A 24124-nucleotide genomic window follows, 5' to 3' on the forward strand; every position below is an offset into this window, starting at 1 on the left:
TGTACACCCTTTTGTAAAACTATATTTCCAGGATATCCCTCCTAACAGCACAATGGAGGTCGTCCTTCTTATCCTTATAGGGACAGGAAACATAAGAGAGGTTAAAGGGCCCCTCCAACCCCAAAATGTTTTTCCTGTCCCTATGAGGACAAACACCCAAGGAGATGCACTTAGGCGCAAAGATTACCTTATTGAACGGGCTCAGGAGGATCGGGGGGGTGGTCCATCCTCTCTTTCCTCTTGTCAAGTGGTCCGTGGCAGACAACTTTCAAAGGGAAGTCAATCAGCCAGAAGCAGTCAAGTGGATTAGGTTACTGGTCTTCGAGCCACTTTCCTGCTTTGTCGGCTCCGACAGTTCTCCCGCTTCCATGTCACACGCAGCATGTGCACATCAGGTCGGAACGCACTACTGATGATGTAATAAAGGCATGTGCGGGAGGCGGGTTGGAGGTTTTGTACGCACTTCCAGTGGACAGGGAAAGCATACACAATCTACAGGACAGCGTGTGTTCCAGGGTGGAGCACAAAGGAAATGAGGCTGATCGGAATTGAATTTATACTACCTTGTCTTCCTCCTTTGTCTATGGGACTTGCTAGTGAAGCTGAAGGGCTTTGGAGGATTCAGGCCATTCAGACGTCCCATCAGAATAGACTCTGGTACATGTGAGTTGCTTAAAAGGGTTGTTTATCACTCAAGAGACCTGTATGCTTAGCATACAAATTCTATATATTTTTTAGGACAGGAGCTTTTACTGCACCGGTTTCAGCAACTAAAAGGCTTCTAGGAAACCTAAGAGATGTGCCATTTGCAATGCTACTTGAAGCATGGGGAAAACAATAGTGTGCAGACTGCATATCTAAGATCGTTAAAGATGAACAGTCCTCCTTTCTATCAGATATGCATTCCATCTTAAGAGGAGATGCAGGCCACAATCTTCACTCTAGTTTCCCCGTAGACATCCCAGTCTGGTTCCCATCCTAAAAGACCGAGATGGGAAATAGATTAAGTTCTGAGGAGGATGAGCAGTCTCCAGGTTCCGATCAGGAGGAAAAAGGGGAGATAGCTGAATATACCCCAGAAGAGGGGAAGAAATATTATTTCTCCTCAGAAATTACAGATGAGCTCCTATGAGCAGTTAGGAACACCATGCAGGTTAAAGACTCTCAAAAGGCCCATTCCATTCAAGATGAGAGTTTGGTGGCCTCAGATCCCAGAGGAATAAGAGTTTTTCCCATTAATAATTACATTTGAGCTAAGATTATGAAATAGTGGGAAGATACTGAAAAAAGATTAATTATACCTCGAGACTTTAGAATCCGTCTACTTTTTGAGCCTGAGGACATAAAGGTTTGGCAAGAGGTCCGGAAAATTGATGTTCCAGTAGCTAAGGTTGCAAAGAAAACTTCAATCCAGTTTGAGGACTCATCAATAGTGATGAGCGAGCATGCTCGCTACTGCTCAGTGCTCGCCCAAGCATCTTACTGCTCGAGATGCCCGGCGCTCACTGAGTATTTCCGGGGTTGCTCGGCGGGAGCTCGGGTCCGCTCCCTGCATGTTTGGCGCTCTTTAGAGAGCCAATGAACATGCAGGGATTGTCTGCCACACACTGTAATGCCGTAGCCATGTTGGTTGTGGCATTGCAGTGATTGGCTGGCCGCACAGCGTCATCAGGTCTATATCATACCTGGCACCGCCGTGCTCGTCACAGTCACTCCGGAATCAGACAGTGTAGGGAGAGCTGCTGCTGTGTCAGGGAGAGATTTGCTTGTGTATTAGGTAGTGTAGGGAGAAAAACCGTACATTACACATATCCATCTTAACAAACAGTCCTTTTGAGGACTAACTAATCCATCTGCAGAGATATCAGGCAGGCAGTGCATATAGGCAGGCAGGGTATATAGCAGACTGCAGTGCATATAGCACAAGAGGCTCCATTCCAATTCTGCCTTTTGCTGCTGTTAGATATTTCTATACAAAGGCCCAGGTCTCAGGGGCCAGGAATACTTTTTTTTGGATCTTAATCCTCATTATTTGCTTAAAAAGCAATCCAGAGAACACCGTTTTTCTGAGCCATTTGCTTGTTGGCACTGCAGAATACAGCCAAGTCCTTTCCATATTACAGCGCTAGAAATCCAGCTATTTAAAACTATGTTTTCTCCATCAAACAGATCACATATACGTTGTCAGAAAATACTGCCATTTCTGGCCTCCATTAAAAATTTCCTTTAGTGTCTCAGTGAAGCAATTCACAGCAGTTTGCAGTTCAAACTACTTACCTATAGGCCAGGTATTTAAAACTCTGTTTACTCCGTCACACGGATCACATATACGTTGTCAGAAAATGCTGCCATTTCTAGCCTCCATTAAAAATTTCCTTTAGTGTGTCATTGAAGCAATTCACAGCAGTTTGCTGTTCAAACTACTTACCTACAGGCCAGGTATTTAAAACTCTTTTTTCACCATCACACGGATCACATATACGTTGTCAGAAAATACTGCCATTTCTGGCCTCCTTTAAAAATTTCCTTTAGTGTGTCAGTGAAGCAATTAACAGCAGTTTGCTGTTCAAGCTACTTACCTACAGGCCAGGTATTTAAAACCCTGTTTTCTCCGTCACACAGATCACATATAAGTTGTCAGAAAATACTGCCATTTCTGGCCTCCATTAAAAATTTCCTTTAGTGTGTCAGTGAAGCAATTCACAGCAGTTTGCTGTTCAAGCTACTTACCTACAGGCCAGGTATTTAAAACTCTGTTTTCTCCATCACACGGATCACATATACGTTGTCAGAAAATACAGCCATTTCTGGCCTCCATTAAAAATTTCTTTCAGTGTGTCAGTGAAGCAATTCACAGCAGTTTGCTGTTCAAACTACTTACCTACAGGCCAGGTATTTAAAACTCTTTTTTCACCGTCACACGGATCACATATACGTTGTCAGAAAATACTGCCATTTCTGGCCTCCATTAAAAATTTCCTTTAGGGTGTCAGTGAAGCAATTCACAGCAGTTTGATGTTCAAACTACTTACCTACAGGCCAGGCATTTAAAACTCTGTTTTCACCGTCACACGGATCACATATACGTTGTCAGAAAATACTGCCATTTCTGGCCTCCATTAAAAATTTCTTTCAGTGTGTCAGTGAAGCAATTCACAGCAGTTTGCTGTTCAAACTACCTACCTACAGGCCTGGTATTTAAAACTCTGTTTTCTCCATCACACGGATCACATATACGTTGTCAGAAAATACTGCCATTTCTGGCCTCCATTAAAAATTTTCATTTAGTGTGTCAATGAAGCAATTCACAGCAGTTTGCTATTCAAACTACTTACCTACAGGCCAGGTATTTAAAACTCTACTTTCTCAAGCACACGGATCACATATACGTTGTCAGAAAATACTGCCATTTCTGGCCTCCATTAAAAATTTTCATTTAGTGTGTCAATGAAGCAATTCACAGCAGTTTGCTATTCAAACTACTTACCTACAGGCCAGGTAATTAAAACTCTGTTTTCTCCGTCACACGGATTACATATAAGTACGCTCCAAACTCAGTCATTTGCAGCGAGCGTGGAAGATACTATCCTCCATTTAAAATGGGCAAGGCACGTGGCAAGGGACGGGGAACTGGACGTGATGGTGATGGTGCATGCAGAGGCCGAGGACAAGGCCGTGGGCAAGCTGAAATTGTGCCACAACAAACACCCACATCTTCTAGCCTGACCTTCCTGTCCCTATTCCTAGGGGACCGCAGCACACCAATATTGAACCCAGAGCAGTGTCAAAAGGTTGTTGATTGGATAGCGGATAATTCTTCCAGTCACTTAGCCACCACCACAACCACCACCCTGTCAAGTCTCAGTAGCCCTGAGTCTGGACCGCATATTCCTCACCCTGATCCTCCTTCCTCCCACCATGCCGAGTGCCCGGAGATAAATGATCCCATACTTGGACACTCTGAAGAGCTGTTCACTTTTCCATTTATAGATTCGGGCCTCTCGACCGGTCCACTTGAAGCGGGGCAATAGGAGATCACGTGTAGCGATACCCAAATATTTGAGCAGCCACGGTCACGCAAAGGCGATGGTGGGAAAGTGTCACAAGAGGTGGACGATGATGAGACACAATTGCCAGAAAGTCAGGAGGAGGACCAGGGTGCAGAAGTGGAAGACAAGGTGGTGGATGATATAGTAACTGACCCAACATGGCAGGAGGACATGCAGAGCGAGGACAGCAGCACACAGGGGAAGGAAGGCAGAGCACCCCAACAGGCAGGAAGAAGCAACGTGGTGGACGCAGACAGAAGGCAGGCAACCGTTCCCCCGTAACACCAACACGAAGGAAGTTGCCAGTACAACTGTTAGGTCTTCCCGAGTCTGGTTGTTTTTTAAAGACTCTGCCGATAACCTCAAAAAGGCCATTTGCACCACCTGCCAGGCCAGCATCAGCAGGGGTGGCAAAACGACCAGCCTGACCACAACCAGCATGATCAGGCACATGGCAGCAAAGCACCTGACTTTGTGGGCCGAACCCCAGGGTCCAGGAACAGTGTCTGCAGGTGGCACCATTGCTTCGTCCGCTGTTGTGCATGTAAGCCAATACCCTGTCCATGGTGCATGCGAAGATGCCGCCTGCCCTGCACCTGTCGCTGCGCACTCTCAAGTATCAGCATCAGGAAGCACGTCCATGTCCTTGTCCCAGCACAGCGTTCAGTTCTCCATACCCCAGTCCTTGGAACGCAAGCGCAAATATGCAGACAACGACCCACAGGCCACACTACTAAATTCTCACATTTCACGACTGTTTGCGCTCGAAATGTTGCCTTTTACCCACGTCGAGATGGAAGCATTCCGAAATCTGATGGCGACGGCCGTCCCTCGGGACTCGGTCCCCAGCCGCCACTATTTCTCCCGGTATACCGTTCCCGCATTCCACAAGCACGTGCCCCAAAACAATAGCCGTGCCCTCAACAATGCAGTTACCTGGAAAGTCCACCTAACCACGGGCACGTGGACAAGTGCGTGTGGGCAGGGATGGTACATCTCGCTGATGGCACACTGGGTTAACATAGTGGAAGCCGGAACCCAGTCGGACCTTGGGACGGAACACGTCCTCCCGAAGCCAATGATTGCGGGCCCTAGGTCAATCAGGGTTGCCCCCGAGGTATACAGCTCCTTCACCTCATCTTCCTCAGCCTCCTCCTACTCTTCAGCCTCCATCTCTGAAATGACCACATCAGTCACAAGCTGGAAGCACTACAGCACTGCCTCGGCCAAGCGGCAACAGGCTGTGCTGAAGCTAATATGCTTAGGTGACAAATCGCACAATGCTGAAGAGTTGTGGACAGCTCTGAAAGAGCAGGCAGATCTGTGGCTAACACTGCTGAACCTACAGCCAGACATGGTCGTGTGCGACAATGGCCGGAACCTGGTGGCGGCTCTGAAGCGAGGCGAGCTCACACACGTACCATGCCTGGCCCATGTGCTTAACCTCGTGGTTCAGCGGTTTCTCAAATCCTACCCGGAGCTGCCGGATCTGCTTGTTAAAGTACGCCACCTTTGTGCCCATTTTAGAAAGTCTGCTACAGCTTCCGCTGCCCTTGCCGTGTTTCAGCAGCATTCGCAGCTTCCGGCTCACAGACTGGTGTGTGATGTCCCCACGCGTTGGAACTCTACACTGCAGATGTTGGGAAGGATTTCTGAGCAGAAGAGGGCAGTTGTTGAGTACCAGCATCAACAAGGCCGTCGGTATTCAGTTCAGACTGCACACATAAGACCTCAGGAGTGGACATGGTTGTCAGACATATGTAACATCCTAAAAAACTTTGAGGAATCCACTAAGATGGTGAGCGGCGATGACGCCATAATTAGCGTTACCATCCCGCTTCTCTGTCTTCTGAAACGCTCTCTGCTCACAATCAAAGAGGATGCATTGCAGGCAGAGCATGATGAGATGGAGCAAGGAACCATACAGGATGATTACACACAGCCAAGCCTCATCTCATCCCAACGTGGTTTGGGTGACAATGAGGAAGAGGAGGAGGAGGAAGGACAGGAGCTAGTTTCATGCACTATAGACGGGACTGCCTGCAAAGCTGACATACCGTCTGTTCAGCGTGGATGGCCAGAGGCCAGAGAGGAGGAGGAGGAGAGCATGGTCAGTAATCCTCTTGGTGAGGACACGGAAGTCTCGCCTCTTAGTAGTCTGGCAGGCACGGCTGAGTTTATGTTACGCTGCCTTTCCCATGACCCTAGCGTTCTCAAAATTTTGGGTGACAGTCATAACTGGATGGTGACACTTCTAGACCCAGGCTACAAGGAGAATTTTACATCTCTTATTCCTGAGGCTGACAGGTCTACAAAAATGGGGCTGTACCAGAAGGCCCTTGTTGCGGAACTATTAAAAAAATTCCCATCTGAAACAGCTGGCGGAAGAGGGCACACTTCGTTGGACAACCAAGGAGTACAGGCGAGAGAGACACAACTTCAATCCAGCAGAGGCATGGGAACACTGTCAAAGTTCTGGGAGAGTTTTCTCAGACCCTCCCATCGCACAGGCCCTGAGGAGCGGGGTGCTCTCACAAGGAGTGCAAAGTTTGGGATGATGCTGAGGGAATACCTTGCCGACCGTACCAACGTCCTTCATGATTCCGCTGTGCCTTATAATAATTGGGTATCCAAGCTGGATACGTGGAATGAACTGGCTCTCTAAGCCTTGGAGGTCCTGGCCTGCCCTGCCGCCAGCCTTTTATAAGAGCGGGTTTTTAGCGCCGCTGGTGGAATTATAACTGATAAGCGCACCCGCCTGTCAACTGAAAATGCTGACAGGCTGACTCTTATAAAAATGAACAAGGGCTGGATTGGGCCAGACTTCTCAATACCACCGAATGATAGCAGCGTAACATAAACTCAAATCCAGTGTCTTTTCTTGGGATGTGTATTATTCCCATGCACCTTTTCACACCCACACATGGATATACGGTTCCTGATTTTGGCTATTTCGTCTTGTCCTTCTCCTCATCCTCCACAACCATATCACCAGGGTGACCGTGGTCCGTGATGAAAAACCCACATAATTTTTTAAAGGGTGTTTATGATGCCCGTAAAAAAAAAATTTATACAGTATGTTCATGTATACCCCACAGGGGTAAATGTTTGTCGGCCCATACACTTAGTGCATGGGCACTACAAGTATAGGAGGCCTGCTCCTTTCTAATGGGAACATTTTTTTATGAGGCCCTCCTCCACGTCTCTTCCAAGGGGCATTGAAGTGCCTTAAAATTTCAGGCAGCCCTTGCATTCATTGCATAGGTCAACACTATGGGAGATTCTCTCCTTTCTCATGGGAATTTGTCGTTACTGTGGCCCTGCTCTATGTCTCTTTAAATTGTTAGTGGGGTTTTTCCTAAATTTGGTCAGCCGTTGGACTCACTGTATACCCTATAACTGTATAGCAGACCCTCTTCTTTCTAATGGGAATTTGTCATTACTGTGGCCCTGCTCTATGTGTCTTTAATTTCTTAGTGGGGTTTTTCCTAAATTTGGTCAGCCATTGGACTCACTGCATACCCTATAACTGTATAGCAGACTCTATCGTTTCTAATGGGAACATGTAATACCTTGTTACTGTGGCCCTGCTCTACGTGTCTTTAAATTCTTAGTGGGGTTTTTCCTAAAATTAGTCAGCCGTTGGACTCACTGCATACCCTGTAACGGTATAGCAGACCCTCTCCTTACTAATGGGAACATGTCGTACCTTGTTACTGTGGCCCTGCTCTATGTGTCTTTAAATTCCTTGTGGGGTTTTTCCTAAAATTCGTCTGCCGTTGGACTCACTGCATACCCTATAACTGTATAGCAGACTCTCTCCTTTCTAAAGGGAACATGTCGTACCTAGTTACTGTGGCCCTGCTCTATGTGTCTTTAAATTCTTAGTGGGGTTTTTCCTAAAGTTGGTCAGCCATTGGACTCACTGCATACCCTATAACTGTATAGCAGACTCTCTCCTTTCTAATGGGAATTTGTCGTTACTGTGGCCCTGCTCTATGTGTCTTTAATTTCTTACTGGGGTTTTTGCTAAAATTGGTCAGCCGTTGGACTCACTGCATACCCTATAACTGTATAGCAGACTCTCTTCTTTCTAATGGAAACATGTCGTACCTCGTTACTGTGGCCTTGCTCTATGTGTCTTTAATTTCTTACTGGGGTTTTTCCTAAATTTGGTCAGCCCTGGGACTCAATGCATACCCTATAACTGTATAGCAGACTCTCTCCATTCTAATGGGAACATGTCGTACTTGTTACTGTGGCCCTGCTCTGTGTTTTTAAATTCTTAGTGGGGTTTTTCCTAAAATTCATCATCCATTGGACTCACTGCGTACCCTCTAACTGTATAGCAGACTCTCTCCTTTCTAAATGGAATTTGTCGTTACTGTGGACCTGGTCTATGTGACTTTAAATTCTTAGTGGGGTTTTTCCTAAATTTGGTCAGCCATTGGACTCACTGCATACCCTATAACTGTATAGCAGACCCTCTCCTTTCTAATGGGAATTTGTCGTTTCTGTGGCCCTGCTCTATGTGTCTTTAATTTCTTACTGGGGTTTTTCCTAAATTTGGTCAGCCGTTGGACTCACTGCATACCCTATAACTGTATAGCAGACTCTCTTCTTTCTAATGGGAACATGTCATACTTGTTACTTTGGCCCTGCTCTGTGTCTTTAAATTCTTAGTGGGGTTTTTTCTTAAAATTGGTCAGCCGTTGGACTCACTGCATACCCTATAACTGTATAGCAGACTCTCTCCTTTCTAATGGGAATTTGTCGTTACTGTGGCCCTGCTCTGTGTCTTTAATTTCTTACTGGGGTTTTTGCTAAAATTGGTCAGCCATTGGACTCACTGCATACCCTATAACTGTATAGCAGACTCTCTACTTTCTAATGGGAACATGTCGTACCTCGTTACTGTGGCCTTGTCCTATGTGTCTTTAATTTCATACTGGGGTTTTTCCTAAATTTGGTCAGCCCTGGGACTCAATGCATACCCTATAACTGTATAGCAGACTCTCTTCTTTCTAATGGGAACATGTCATACTTGTTACTTTGGCCCTGCTCTGTGTCTTTAAATTCTTAGTGGGGATTTTTCTTAAAATTGGTCAGCCGTTGGACTCACTGCATACCCTATAACTGTATAGCAGATTCTCTCCTTTCTAAATGGAATTTGTCGTTGCTGTGGACCTGCTCTATGTGACTTTAAATTCTTATTGGGGTTTTTTCCTAAAATTGGTCAGCCGCTGGACTCACTGCTTACCCTATAACTGTATAGCAGCCTCTCTCCTTTCTAAATGGAATTTGTCATTACTGTGGACAGGCTCTATGTGACTTTAAATTCTTAGTGGGGTTTTTCCTAAAATTGGTCAGCCGTTGGACTCATTGCATACCCTTTATCTGTAGAGCAGACCCTCTCCTTTCTAATGGGAATTTTTCGTTACTGTGGCCCTGCTCTATGTGACTTTAATTTCTTAATGGGGTTTTTCCTAAATTTGGTCAGTCATTGGACTCACTGCATACCCTATAACTGTATAGCAGATCCTCTCCTTTCTAATGGGAATTTGTCGTTACTGTGGCCCTGCTCTATGTTTCTTTAATTTCTTACTGGGGTTTTTCCTAAATTTGGTCAGCCCTGGGACTCAATGCATACCCTATAACTGTATAGCAGACTCTCTCCTTTCTAATGGGAACATGTCGTACTTGTTACTGTGGCCCTGCTCTGTGTTTTTAAATTCTTAGTGGAGTTTTTCCTAAAATTCGTCAGCCATTGGACTCACTGCGTACCCTCTAACTGTATAGCAGACTCTCTCCTTTCTAAATGGAATTTGTCGTTACTGTGGACCTGGTCTATGTGACTTTAAATTCTTAGTGGGGTTTTTCCTAAATTTGGTCAGCCATTGGACTCACTGCATACCCTATAACTGTATAGCAGACCCTCTCCTTTCTAATGGGAATTTGTCATTTCTGTGGCCCTGCTCTATGTGTCTTTAATTTCTTACTGGGGTTTTTCCTAAATTTGGTCAGCCGTTGGACTCACTGCATACCCTATAAGTATATAGCAGACCCTCTTCTTTCTAATGGGAACATGCCATACTTGTTACTTTGGCCCTGCTCTGTGTCTTTAAATTCTTAGTGGGGTTTTTTCTTAAAATTGGTCAGCCGTTGGACTCACTGCATACACTATAACTGTATAGCAGACTCTCTCCTTTCTAATGGGAACATGTCGTACCTTGTTAATGTGGCCCTGCTCTATGTGTCTTTAATTTCTTACTGGGGTTTTTCCTAAATTTTGTCAGCCGTTTGACTCACTGCATACCCTATAACTATATAGCAGACCCTCTCCTTACTAATGGGAACATGTCGTACCTTGTTACTGTGGCCCTGCTCTATGTGTCTTTAATTTCTTACAGGGGTTTTTCCTAAAGTTGGTCAGCCGTTGGACTCACTGCATACCCTATAACTGTATAGCACACTCTCTCCTTTCTAATGGGAATTTGTCGTTACTGTGGCCCTGCTCTATGTGTCTTTAATTTCTTTCTGGGGTTTTTGCTAAAGTTGGTCAGCCGTTGGACTCACTGCATACCCTATAACTGTATAGCAGACTCTCTCCTTTCTAATGGGAACATGTCGTACTTGTTACTGTGGCCCTGATCTGTGTTTTTAAACTCTTAGTGGTGTTTTTCCTAAAGTTCGTCAGCCATTGAACTCACTGCGTACCCTCTAACTGTATAGCAGACTCTCTCCTTTCTAAATGGAATTTGTCGTTACTGTGGACCTTGTCTATGTGACTTTAAATTCTTAGTCGGGCTTTTCCTAAATTTTGTCAGCCATTAGACTCACTGCATACCCTATAACTGTATAGAAGACCCTCTCCGTTCTAATGGGAATTTGTCGTTTCTGTGGCCCTGCTCTATGTGTCTTTAATTTCTTACTGGGGTTTTTCCTAAATTTGGTCAGCCGTTGGACTCACTGCATACCCTATAACTGTATGGCAGACTCTCTTCTTTCTAATGGGAACATGTCATACTTGTTACTTTGGCCCTGCTCTGTGTCTTTAAATTCTTAGTGGGGTTTTTTCTTAAAATTGGTCAGCCGTTGGACTCACTGCATACCCTATAACTGTATAGCAGATTCTCTCCTTTTTAAATGGAATTTGTCGTTGCTGTGGACCTGCTCTATGTGACTTTAAATTCTTAGTGGGGTTTTTCCTAAAATTGGTCAGCCGTTGGACTCACTGCATACCCTATAACTGTATAGCAGACCCTCTCCTTTCTAATGGGAATTTTTCCTTACTGTGGCCCTGCTCTATGTGACTTTAATTTCTTAATAGGGTTTTTCCTAAATTTGGTCAGCCATTGGACTCACTGCATACCCTATAACTGTATAGCAGATCCTCTCCTTTCTAATGGGAATTTGTCGTTACTGTGGCCCTGCTCTATGTTTCTTTAATTTCTTACTGGGGTTCTTCCTAAATTTGTTCAGCCGTTGGACTCACTGCATACCCTATAACTGTATAGCAGACTCTCTTCTTTCTAAAGGGAACATGTCGTACCTAGTTACTGTGGCCCTGCTCTATGTGTCTTTAAATTCTTAGTGGGGTTTTTCCTAAAGTTGGTCAGCCATTGGACTCACTGCATACCCTATAACTGTATAGCAGACTCTCTCCTTTCTAATGGGAATTTGTCGTTACTGTGGCCCTGCTCTATGTGTCTTTAATTTCTTACTGGGGTTTTTGCTAAAATTGGTCAGCCGTTGGACTCACTGCATACCCTATAACTGTATAGCAGACTCTCTTCTTTCTAATGGAAACATGTCGTACCTCGTTACTGTGGCCTTGATCTATGTGTCTTTAATTTCTTACTGGGGTTTTTCCTAAATTTGGTCAGCCCTGGGACTCAATGCATACCCTATAACTGTATAGCAGACTCTCTCCATTCTAATGGGACATGTCGTACTTGTTACTGTGACCCTGCTCTGTGTTTTTAAATTCTTAGTGGGGTTTTTCTTAAAATTCGTCATCCATTGGACTCACTGCGTACCCTCTAACTGTATAGCAGACTCTCTCCTTTCTAAATGGAATTTGTCGTTACTGTGGACCTGGTCTATGTGACTTTAAATTCTTAGTGGGGTTTTTCCTAAATTTGGTCAGCCATTGGACTCACTGCATACCCTATAACTGTATAGCAGACCCTCTCCTTTCTAATGGGAATTTGTCATTTCTGTGGCCCTGCTCTATGTGTCTTTAATTTCTTACTGGGGTTTTTCCTAAATTTGGTCAGCCGTTGGACTCACTGCATACCCTATAAGTATATAGCAGACCCTCTTCTTTCTAATGGGAACATGCCATACTTGTTACTTTGGCCCTGCTCTGTGTCTTTAAATTCTTAGTGGGGTTTTTTCTTAAAATTGGTCAGCCGTTGGACTCACTGCATACACTATAACTGTATAGCAGACTCTCTCCTTTCTAATGGGAACATGTCGTACCTTGTTAATGTGGCCCTGCTCTATGTGTCTTTAATTTCTTACTGGGGTTTTTCCTAAATTTTGTCAGCCGTTTGACTCACTGCATACCCTATAACTATATAGCAGACCCTCTCCTTACTAATGGGAACATGTCGTACCTTGTTACTGTGGCCCTGCTCTATGTGTCTTTAATTTCTTACAGGGGTTTTTCCTAAAGTTGGTCAGCCGTTGGACTCACTGCATACCCTATAACTGTATAGCACACTCTCTCCTTTCTAATGGGAATTTGTCGTTACTGTGGCCCTGCTCTATGTGTCTTTAATTTCTTACTGGGGTTTTTGCTAAAGTTGGTCAGCCGTTGGACTCACTGCATACCCTATAACTGTATAGCAGACTCTCTCCTTTCTAATGGGAACATGTCGTACTTGTTACTGTGGCCCTGATCTGTGTTTTTAAACTCTTAGTGGTGTTTTTCCTAAAGTTCGTCAGCCATTGAACTCACTGCGTACCCTCTAACTGTATAGCAGACTCTCTCCTTTCTAAATGGAATTTGTCGTTACTGTGGACCTTGTCTATGTGATTTAAATTCTTAGTGGGGTTTTTCCTAAATTTTGTCAGCCATTAGACTCACTGCATACCCTATAACTGTATAGAAGACCCTCTCCGTTCTAATGGGAATTTGTCGTTTCTGTGGCCCTGCTCTATGTGTCTTTAATTTCTTACTGGGGTTTTTCCTAAATTTGGTCAGCCGTTGGACTCACTGCATACCCTATAACTGTATAGCAGACTCTCTTCTTTCTAATGGGAACATGTCATACTTGTTACTTTGGCCCTGCTCTGTGTCTTTAAATTCTTAGTGGGGTTTTTTCTTAAAATTGGTCAGCCGTTGGACTCACTGCATACCCTATAACTGTATAGCAGATTCTCTCCTTTCTAAATGGAATTTGTCGTTGCTGTGGACCTGCTCTATGTGACTTTAAATTCTTAGTGGGGTTTTTCCTAAAATTGGTCAGCCGTTGGACTCACGGCATAACCTATAACTGTATAGCAGACCCTCTCCTTTCTAATGGGAATTTTTCCTTACTGTGGCCCTGCTCTATGTGACTTTAATTTCTTAATAGGGTTTTTCCTAAATTTGGTCAGCCATTGGACTCACTGCATACCCTATAACTGTATAGCAGATCCTCTCCTTTCTAATGGGAATTTGTCGTTACTGTGGCCCTGCTCTATGTTTCTTTAATTTCTTACTGGGGTTCTTCCTAAATTTGTTCAGCCGTTGGACTCACTGCATACCCTATAACTGTATAGCAGACTCTCTTCTTTCTAAAGGGAACATGTCGTACCTAGTTACTGTGGCCCTGCTCTATGTGTCTTTAAATTCTTAGTGGGGTTTTTCCTAAAGTTGGTCAGCCATTGGACTCACTGCATACCCTATAACTGTATAGCAGACTCTCTCCTTTCTAATGGGAATTTGTCGTTACTGTGGCCCTGCTCTATGTGTCTTTAATTTCTTACTGGGGTTTTTGCTAAAATTGGTCAGCCGTTGGACTCACTGCATACCCTATAACTGTATAGCAGACTCTCTTCTTTCTAATGGAAACATGTCGTACCTCGTTACTGTGGCCTTGCTCTATGTGTCTTTAATTTCTTACTGGGGTTTTTCCTAAATTTGGTCAGCCCTGGGACTCAATGCATACCCTATAACTGTATAGCAGACTCTCTCCTTTCTAATGGGAACATGTCGTACTTGTTACTGTGACCCTGCTCTGTGTTTTTAAATTCTTAGTGGGGTTTTTCCTAAAATTCGTCATCCATTGGACTCACTGCGTACCCTCTAACTGTATAGCAGACTCTCTCCTTTCTAAATGGAATTTGTCGTTACTGTGGACCTGGTCTATGTGACTTTAAATTCTTAGTGGGGTTTTTCCTAAATTTGGTCAGCCATTGGACTCACTGCATACCCTATAACTGTATAGCAGACCCTCTCCTTTCTAATGGGAATTTGTCATTTCTGTGGCCCTGCTCTATGTGTCTTTAATTTCTTACTGGGGTTTTTCCTAAATTTGGTCAGCCGTTGGACTCACTGCATACCCTATAAGTATATAGCAGACCCTCTTCTTTCTAATGGGAACATGCCATACTTGTTACTTTGGCCCTGCTCTGTGTCTTTAAATTCTTAGTGGGGTTTTTTCTTAAAATTGGTCAGCCGTTGGACTCACTGCATACACTATAACTGTATAGCAGACTCTCTCCTTTCTAATGGGAACATGTCGTACCTTGTTAATGTGGCCCTGCTCTATGTGTCTTTAATTTCTTACTGGGGTTTTTCCTAAATTTTGTCAGCCGTTTGACTCACTGCATACCCTATAACTATATAGCAGACCCTCTCCTTACTAATGGGAACATGTCGTACCTTGTTACTGTGGCCCTGCTCTATGTGTCTTTAATTTCTTACAGGGGTTTTTCCTAAAGTTGGTCAGCCGTTGGACTCACTGCATACCCTATAACTGTATAGCACACTCTCTCCTTTCTAATGGGAATTTGTCGTTACTGTGACCCTGCTCTATGTGTCTTTAATTTCTTACTGGGGTTTTTGCTAAAGTTGGTCAGCCGTTGGACTCACTGCATACCCTATAACTGTATAGCAGACTCTCTCCTTTCTAATGGGAACATGTCGTACTTGTTACTGTGGCCCTGATCTGTGTTTTTAAACTCTTAGTGGTGTTTTTCCTAAAGTTCGTCAGCCATTGAACTCACTGCGTACCCTCTAACTGTATAGCAGACTCTCTCCTTTCTAAATGGAATTTGTCGTTACTGTGGACCTTGTCTATGTGACTTTAAATTCTTAGTGGGGTTTTTCCTAAATTTTGTCAGCCATTAGACTCACTGCATACCCTATAACTGTATAGAAGACCCTCTCCGTTCTAATGGGAATTTGTCGTTTCTGTGGCCCTGCTCTATGTGTCTTTAATTTCTTACTGGGGTTTTTCCTAAATTTGGTCAGCCGTTGGACTCACTGCATACCCTATAACTGTATAGCAGACTCTCTTCTTTCTAATGGGAACATGTCATACTTGTTACTTTGGCCCTGCTCTGTGTCTTTAAATTCTTAGTGGGGTTTTTTCTTAAAATTGGTCAGCCGTTGGACTCACTGCATACCCTATAACTGTATAGCAGATTCTCTCCTTTCTAAATGGAATTTGTCGTTGCTGTGGACCTGCTCTATGTGACTTTAAATTCTTAGTGGGGTTTTTCCTAAAATTGGTCAGCCGTTGGACTCACTGCATACCCTATAACTGTATAGCAGACCCTCTCCTTTCTAATGGGAATTTTTCCTTACTGTGGCCCTGCTCTATGTGACTTTAATTTCTTAATAGGGTTTTTCCTAAATTTGGTCAGCCATTGGACTCACTGCATACCCAATAACTGTATAGCAGATCCTCTCCTTTCTAATGGGAATTTGTCGTTACTGTGGCCCTGCTCTATGTTTCTTTAATTTCTTACTGGGGTTCTTCCTAAATTTGTTCAGCCGTTGGACTCACTGCATACCCTATAACTGTATAGCAGACTCTCTTCTTTCTAAAGGGAACATGTCGTACCTAGTTACTGTGGCCCTGCTCTATGTGTCTTTAAATTCTTAGTGGGGTTTTTCCTAAAGTTGGTCAGCCATTGGACTCACTGCATACCCTATAACTGTATAGCAGACTCTCTCCTTTCTAATGGGAATTTGTCGTTACTGTGGCCCTGCTCTATGTGTCTTTAATTTCTTACTGGGGTTTTTGCTAAAATTGGTCAGCCGTTGGACTCACTGCATACCCTATAACTGTATAGCAGACTCTCTTCTTTCTAATGGAAACATGTCGTACCTCGTTACTGTGGCCTTGCTCTATGTGTCTTTAATTTCTTACTGGGGTTTTTCCTAAATTTTCTCAGCCCTGGGACTCAATGCATACCCTATAACTGTATAGCAGACTCTCTCCTTTCTAATGGGAACATGTCGTACTTGTTACTGTGACCCTGCTCTGTGTTTTTAAATTCTTAGTGGGGTTTTTCCTAAAATTCGTCATCCATTGGACTCACTGCGTACCCTCTAACTGTATAGCAGACTCTCTCCTTTCTAAATGGAATTTGTCGTTACTGTGGACCTGGTCTATGTGACTTTAAATTCTTAGTGGGGTTTTTCCTAAATTTGGTCAGCCATTGGACTCACTGCATACCTTATAACTGTATAGCAGACCCTCTCCTTTCTAATGGGAATTTGTCGTTTCTGTGGCCCTGCTCTATGTGTCTTTAATTTCTTACTGGGGTTTTTCCTAAATTTGGCCAGCCGTTGGACTCACTGCATACCCTATAGCTGTATAGCAGACTCTCTTCTTTCTAATGGGAACATGTCATACTTGTTACTTTGGCCCTGCTCTGTGTCTTTAAATTCTTAGTGGGGTTTTTTCTTAAAATTGGTCAGCCGTTGGACTCACTGCATACCCTATAACTGTATAGCAGACTCTCTCCTTTCTAATGGGAATTTGTCGTTACTGTGGCCCTGCTCTGTGTCTTTAATTTCTTACTGGGGTTTTTGCTAAAATTGGTCAGCCATTGGACTCACTGCATACCCTATAACTGTATAGCAGACTCTCTCCTTTCTAATGGGAACATGTCGTACCTCGTTACTGTGGCATTGTCCTATGTGTCTTTAATTTCATACTGGGGTTTTTCCTAAATTTGGTCAGCCCTGGGACTCAATGCATACCCTATAACTGTATAGCAGACTCTCTTCTTTCTAATGGGAACATGTCATACTTGTTACTTTGGCACTGCTCTGTGTCTTTAAATTCTTAGTGGGGATTTTTCTTAAAATTGGTCAGCCGTTGGACTCACTGCATACCCTATAACTGTATAGCAGATTCTCTCCTTTCTAAATGGAATTTGTCGTTGCTGTGGACCTGCTCTATGTGACTTTAAATTCTTATTGGGGTTTTTTCCTAAAATTGGTCAGCCGCTGGACTCACTGCTTACCCTATAACTGTATAGCAGCCTCTCTCCTTTCTAAATGGAATTTGTCGTTACTGTGGACAGGCTCTATGTGACTTTAAATTCTTAGTGGGGTTTTTCCTAAAATTGGTCAGCCGTTGGACTCACTGCATACCCTTTATCTGTATAGCAGACCCTCTCCTTTCTAATGGGAATTTTTCGTTACTGTGGCCCTGCTCTATGTGACTTTAATTTCTTAATGGGGTTTTTCCTAAATTTGGTCAGTCATTGGACTCACTGCATACCCTATAACTGTATAGCAGATCCTCTCCTTTCTAATGGGAATTTGTCGTTACTGTGGCCCTGCTCTATGTTTCTTTAATTTCTTACTGGGGTTTTTCCTAAATTTGGTCAGCCCTGGGACTCAATGCATACCCTATAACTGTATAGCAGACTCTCTCCTTTCTAATGGGAACATGTCGTACTTGTTACTGTGGCTCTGCTCTGTGTTTTTAAATTCTTAGTGGGGTTTTTCCTAAAATTCGTCAGTCATTGGACTCACTGCATACCCTATAACTGTATAGCAGACTCTCTCCTTTCTAAATGAAATTTGTCGTTACTGTGGACCTGGTCTATGTGACTTTAAATTCTTAGTGGGGTTTTTCCTAAATTTGGTCAGCCATTGGACTCACTGCATACCCTATAACTGTATAGCAGACCCTCTCCTTTCTAATGGGAATTTGTCGTTTCTGTGGCCCTGCTCTATGTGTCTTTAATTTCTTACTGGGGTTTTTCCTAAATTTGGTCAGCCGTTGGACTCACTGCATACCCTATAACTATATAGCAGACCCTCTTCTTTCTAATGGGAACATGCCATACTTGTTACTTTGGCCCTGCTCTGTGTCTTTAAATTCTTAGCGGGGTTTTTTCTTAAAATTGGTCAGCCGTTGGACTCACTGCATACACTATAACTGTATAGCAGACTCTCTCCTTTCTAATGGGAACATGTCGTACCTTGTTAATGTGGCCCTGCTCTATGTGTCTTTAATTTCTTACTGGGGTTTTTCCTAAATTTTGTCAGCCGTTTGACTCACTGCATACCCTATAACTATATAGCAGACCCTCTCCTTACTAATGGGAACATGTCGTACCTTGTTACTGTGGCCCTGCTCTATGTGTCTTTAATTTCTTACTGGGGTTTTTCCTAAAGTTGGTCAGCCGTTGGACTCACTGCATACCCTATAACTGTATAGCACACTCTCTCCTTTCTAATGGGAATTTGTCGTTACTGTGGCCCTGCTCTATGTGTCTTTAATTTCTTACTGGGGTTTTTGCTAAAGTTGGTCAGCCGTTGGACTCACTGCATACCCTATAACTGTATAGCAGACTCTCTCTTTTCTAATGGGAACATGTCGTACTTGTTACTGTGGCCCTGATCTGTGTTTCTAAACTCTTAGTGGGGTTTTTCCTAAAGTTCGTCAGCCATTGAACTCACTGCGTACCCTCTAACTGTATAGCAGACTCTCTCCTTTCTAAATGGAATTTGTCGTTACTGTGGACCTTGTCTATGTGACTTTAAATTCTTAGTGGGGTTTTTCCTAAATTTTGTCAGCCATTAGACTCACTGCATACCCTATAACTGTATAGAAGACCCTCTCCGTTCTAATGGGAATTTGTCGTTTCTGTGGCCCTGCTCTATGTGTCTTTAATTTCTTACTGGGGTTTTTCCTAAATTTGTTCAGCCGTTGGACTCACTGCATACCCTATAACTGTATAGCAGACCCTCTCCTTTCTAATGGGAACATGTCGTACCTTGTTACTGTGGCCCTGCTCTATGTGTCTTTAAATTCTTAGTGGCGTGTTTCCTAAATTTGGTCAGCCATTGGACTCACTGCATACCCTATAACTGTATAGCAGACCCTCTCCTTTCTAATGGGAATTTGTCGTTACTGTGGCCCTGCTCTATGTGTCTTTAATTTCTAAGTGGGGTTTTTCCAAAATTTAGTCAGCCATTGGACTTACTACAAGGTGAATTTTATATCTCTTATTCCTTAGGCGGACAGGTCTACAAAAATGGGGCTGTACCAGAAGGCCCTTGTTGCGGAACTATTAAAAAAATTCCCATCTGAAAACGCTGGCGGTAGAGGGCACACTTCGTTGGACAACCAAGGAGTACAGGCAAGAGAGACACAACTTCAATCCAGTAGAGGCAGGGGAACACTGTCAAACTTCTGGGAGAGTTTTCTCAGACCCTCCCATCGCACAGGCCCTGAGGAGCGGGGTACTCTCATAAGGAGTGCAAAGGAGTGCAAAGTTTGGAAAGATGCTAAGGGAGTAGTACCTTGCCGACCGTACCAACTTCCTTCATGATTCCGCTGTGCCTTAAAATTATTGGGTATCCAAGCTGGATACATGTAATGAACTGGCTCTCTATGCCTTGGAGGTCCTGGCCTGCCCTGCCGCCAGCCTTTTATCAGAGCGGGTTTTCAGCGCTGCTGGTGGAATTATAACTGATAAGCGCACCCGCCTGTCAACTGAAAATGCTGACAGGCTGACTCTTATAAAAATGAACAAGGGCTGGATTGGGCCAGACTTCTCAATACCACCGAATGATAGCAGCGTAACATAAACTCAAATCCAGTGTCTTTTCTTGGGATGTGTATTATTCCCATGCACCTTTTCACACCCACACATGGATATACGGTTCCTGATTTTGGCTCTTTGCTCTTGTCCTCCTCCTTCTCCTCATCCTCCACCACCATATCACCAGGGTGACCGTGGTCCGTGATGCAACACCCACATAATATTTTTAAAGGGTGTTTATGATGCCCGTAAAAAAAAATAATTTATACAGTATGTTCATGTATACCCCCAAGGGGTAAATGTTTGTCAGCCCACACACTTACTGCATGGGCATTACAAGCATAGGAGGCCTATTCCTTTCTAATGGGAACATTTTTTTATGAGGCCCTCCGCAACGTCTCTTCCAAGGGGCATTGAACTGCCTTAAAATTTTTGGCAGCCCTTGCATTCACTGCATAGGCCAACACTGTAGGAGACTCTCTCCTTTCTAATGGGAATTTGTCGTTACTGTGGCCCTGCTCTATGTCTCTTTAAATTGTTAGTGGGATTTTTCCTAAATTTGGTCAGCCATTGGACTCACTGCACACACTATAACTGTATAGCAGACCCTATCCTTTCTAATGGGAATTTGTCGTTACTGTGGCCCTCCTCTATGTATCTTTTATTTCTTAGTGGGGTTTTTCCTAAATTTGGTCAGCCGTTGGACTCACTGCATACCCTATAACTGTACAGCAGACTCTCTCCTTTCTAATGGGAATTTGTCGATACTATGGCCCTGCCCTATGGGTCTTCTTCCTGGGGTTTTTCCTAAATTTGGTCAGCCGTTGGACTCACTGCATACCCTATAACTGTATAGCAGACCCTCTCTTTTCTAATGGGAACATGATGTACCTTGTTACTGTGGCCCTGCTCTATGTGTCTTTAAATTCTTAGTGGGGTTTTTCCTAAAATTGGTCAGCCGTTGAACTCACTGCATACCCTATATTTGTATAGCAGACTCTCTCCTTTCTAATGGAAATTTGTCGTTACTGTGGCCCTTCTCTATGTGTCTTTAATTTCTTACTGGGGTTTTTCCTAAAATTGGTCAGCCGTTCGACTCACTGCATACCCTATAACTGTATAGCAGACTCTCTCCTTTCTAATGGGAACATGTCGTACCTCGTTACTGTGGCCTTGCTCTATGTGTCTTTAATTTCTTACTGGGGTTTTTCCTAAATTTGGTCAGCCCTTGAACTCAATGCATACCCTATAACTGTATAGCAGACTCTCTCCATTCTAATGGGAACATGTAGTACTTGTTACTGTGGCCCTGATCTGTGTCTTTAAATTCTTAGTGGTGTTTTTCCTAAATTGGTCAGCCATTGGACTCACTTCATACCCTATAACTGTATAGCAGACTCTCTCCTTTCTAAATGGAATTTGTCGCTACTGTGGACCTGCTCTATGTGACTTTAAATTCTTAGTGGGGTTTTTCCTAAAATTGGTCAGCCATTGGACTCACTGCATACCCTATAACTGTATAGCAGACCCTCTCCTTTCTAATGGGAATTTGTCGTTACTGTGGCCCTGCTCTATGTGTCTTTAATTTCTTACTGGGGTTTTTCCTAAATTTGTTCAGCCGTTGGACTCCCTGCATACCCTATAACTGTATAGCAGACTCTCTTCTTTCTAATGGGAACATGTCGTACTTGTTACTGTGGCCCTGCTCTGTGTCCTTAAATTCTTAGTGGGGTTTTTTCCTAAAATTGGTCAGCCATTGGACTCACTGCATACCCTATAACTGTATAGCAGACTCTCTCCTTTCTAAATGGAATTTGTCGTTACTGTGGACCTGCTCTATGTGACTTTAAATTCTTAGTGGGGTTTTTCCTAAATTTGGTCAGCCGTTGGACTCACTGCATACCCTATAACTGTATAGCAGACCCTCTCCTTTCTAATGGGAGCATGTCGTACCTTTTTACTGTGGCCCTGCTCTATGTGTCTTTAATTTCTTACTGGGGTTTTTCCTAAATTTTGTCAGCCATTGGACTCACTGCATACCCTATAACTCTATAGCAGACTCTTTCCTTTCTAATGGGAACATGTCCTACCTTGTTACTGTGGCCCTGCTCTATGTGTCTTTAATTTCTAAGTGGGGTTTTTCCTAAATTTGGTCAGCCATTGGACTCACTACAAGGAGAATTTTATATCTCTTATTCCTGAGGCGGACAGGTCTACAAAAATGGGGCTGTACCAGAAGGCCCTTGTTGCGGAACTATTAAAAAAATTCACATCTGAAAATGCTGGCGGTAGAGGGCACACTTCGTTGGACAACCAAGGAGTACAGGCGAGAGAGACACAACTTCAATCCAGCAGAGGCAGGGGAACACTGTCAAAGTTCTGGGAGAGTTTTCTCAGACCCTCCCATTGCACAGGCCCTGAGGAGCGGGGTACTCTCACAAGGAGTGCAAAGTTTGGGAAGATGCTGAGGGAGTACATTGCCGACCGTACCAACGTCCTTCATGATTCCGCTGTGCCTTTTAATTATTGGATATCCAAGCTGGATACGTGGAATGAACTGGCTCTCTATGCCTTGTGACTCGCCCCCAGTGCCGTGGAGTACTCGGCAGCTGGGCCTATGGATGCTGATGTGGGATATCACGGAGGCTGACCCGGTCCGTGGCCCAGGGTGGTCAACAAAAAGGGGAATTATTTATAGGGGATTTGTAAAGTGTTTGTGACGCCACATGTGGAATGAGGCTAAAGGGAGCCGCCGCTGCGGAGCAGTCCTCTGAGGCAGATGTTAGGGCAGCTTGTGATGGAACGGCTCCCCACAGGTGGAGCGGGCCTCAGGGCAGCGCGGGGGGGGGTAATTGATGGTGGTGCAGGGGAGAAGCGGCCAGGACGGGTCAGGGAGAAATGACGGACACTCACACGCGGGTTTGCTTCAGTACCTTTACTGGTGTAGTTGCAGGTATGGTCCAGGGTACTCGGTAGGCAGGGTGCACTTCTGGACTCTCCCCAGTGAGCGGGTATAGGACCTCCTGATCCGTTGCTTCCACTTGTTAAGCTTCTGACCTGCCTGGAGCTAGGCTTGGCTTAATTGCTCTCTCTCTCTCTTGCACCTGCTGACCTGGTGGTAGGGTCTTCTGTTGGAGATCACTCTCCCTGGACGCTGGGGCCTCCGTGACTCCTAGCCCAGGTACTGTAGTCAGCGTTGGTCGACCTGGGACTTGTAGTCCTCCAGGTGTCTGGTGGTCCCTACTGGGTATAAAGGGGCCCGGTAGGCGCGGATCCGGTGTCCGGTGTATATTTTGGGGTGAGCCTGCTACGCTCCTCTGCCCCCTTCAACTCCTCTCTCCTTTCCTCTTTGCCGTCGGCCACACTCAGGGCCCTCACTACGGCAGCAGACGAGCTGTGTCTTCGCTGCTCTCAGCGTCAGCACGCTCTCAACTCACAGACTAAACTAAACTGAGCTGCCTGGCTCCACCCTCCATATATATATCCCTAACGGGCTCCCTCTGCTGGTATGAGGAGGTAGGGTGGAGATGTGTGAATGTGTGAGGGCCTCTTGTGGAGAAGTCCATCCATGAACCCTACTGGGTTCTGTGGCACCTGTGCATAGCAGGGCGCCACATCCCCCCCTAGTACAATTCAGTACTCCTGGACTGAAGCATTTTTTTCAAAACAGGTAACAACAATAACAATAATAATTACATTTTCTTAATACATATAATAAACACTGTTCTTTAAAGTCTCAGTGAGATCCATTAACTGGTGTCCATCTCACTGGTGAAGATGAGCAGCATGAGAGACCCGTCCGAAAACCCTCAACAAAGGCCCTGGGCATGGCTGCAGGGCATAAGGGATCCAGGTGCTGGACCACGTCTTCGGCCACGCCAAACGGGTTTTTGTTCTGTGGTTACTTAAGGGGGCACTCCAGGGAGTGCAACTATGTACAAGAATAGTTTTTGGGCTGCTCACAGCCCTCAGCCAACAAGTCTTTATACCCTGACGGGTAACTAAATGCACATATAAACAGGAAGCAATGTACAACTGGGAAACTATTTACACTGCAGGTA

The sequence above is a fragment of the Phyllobates terribilis genome, unplaced genomic scaffold (genome assembly GCF_046119375.1).
Source record: "Phyllobates terribilis strain yellow unplaced genomic scaffold, ASM4611937v1 Scaffold_11__3_contigs__length_659146591, whole genome shotgun sequence".
Taxonomy (NCBI): Eukaryota; Metazoa; Chordata; class Amphibia; order Anura; family Dendrobatidae; genus Phyllobates; species Phyllobates terribilis.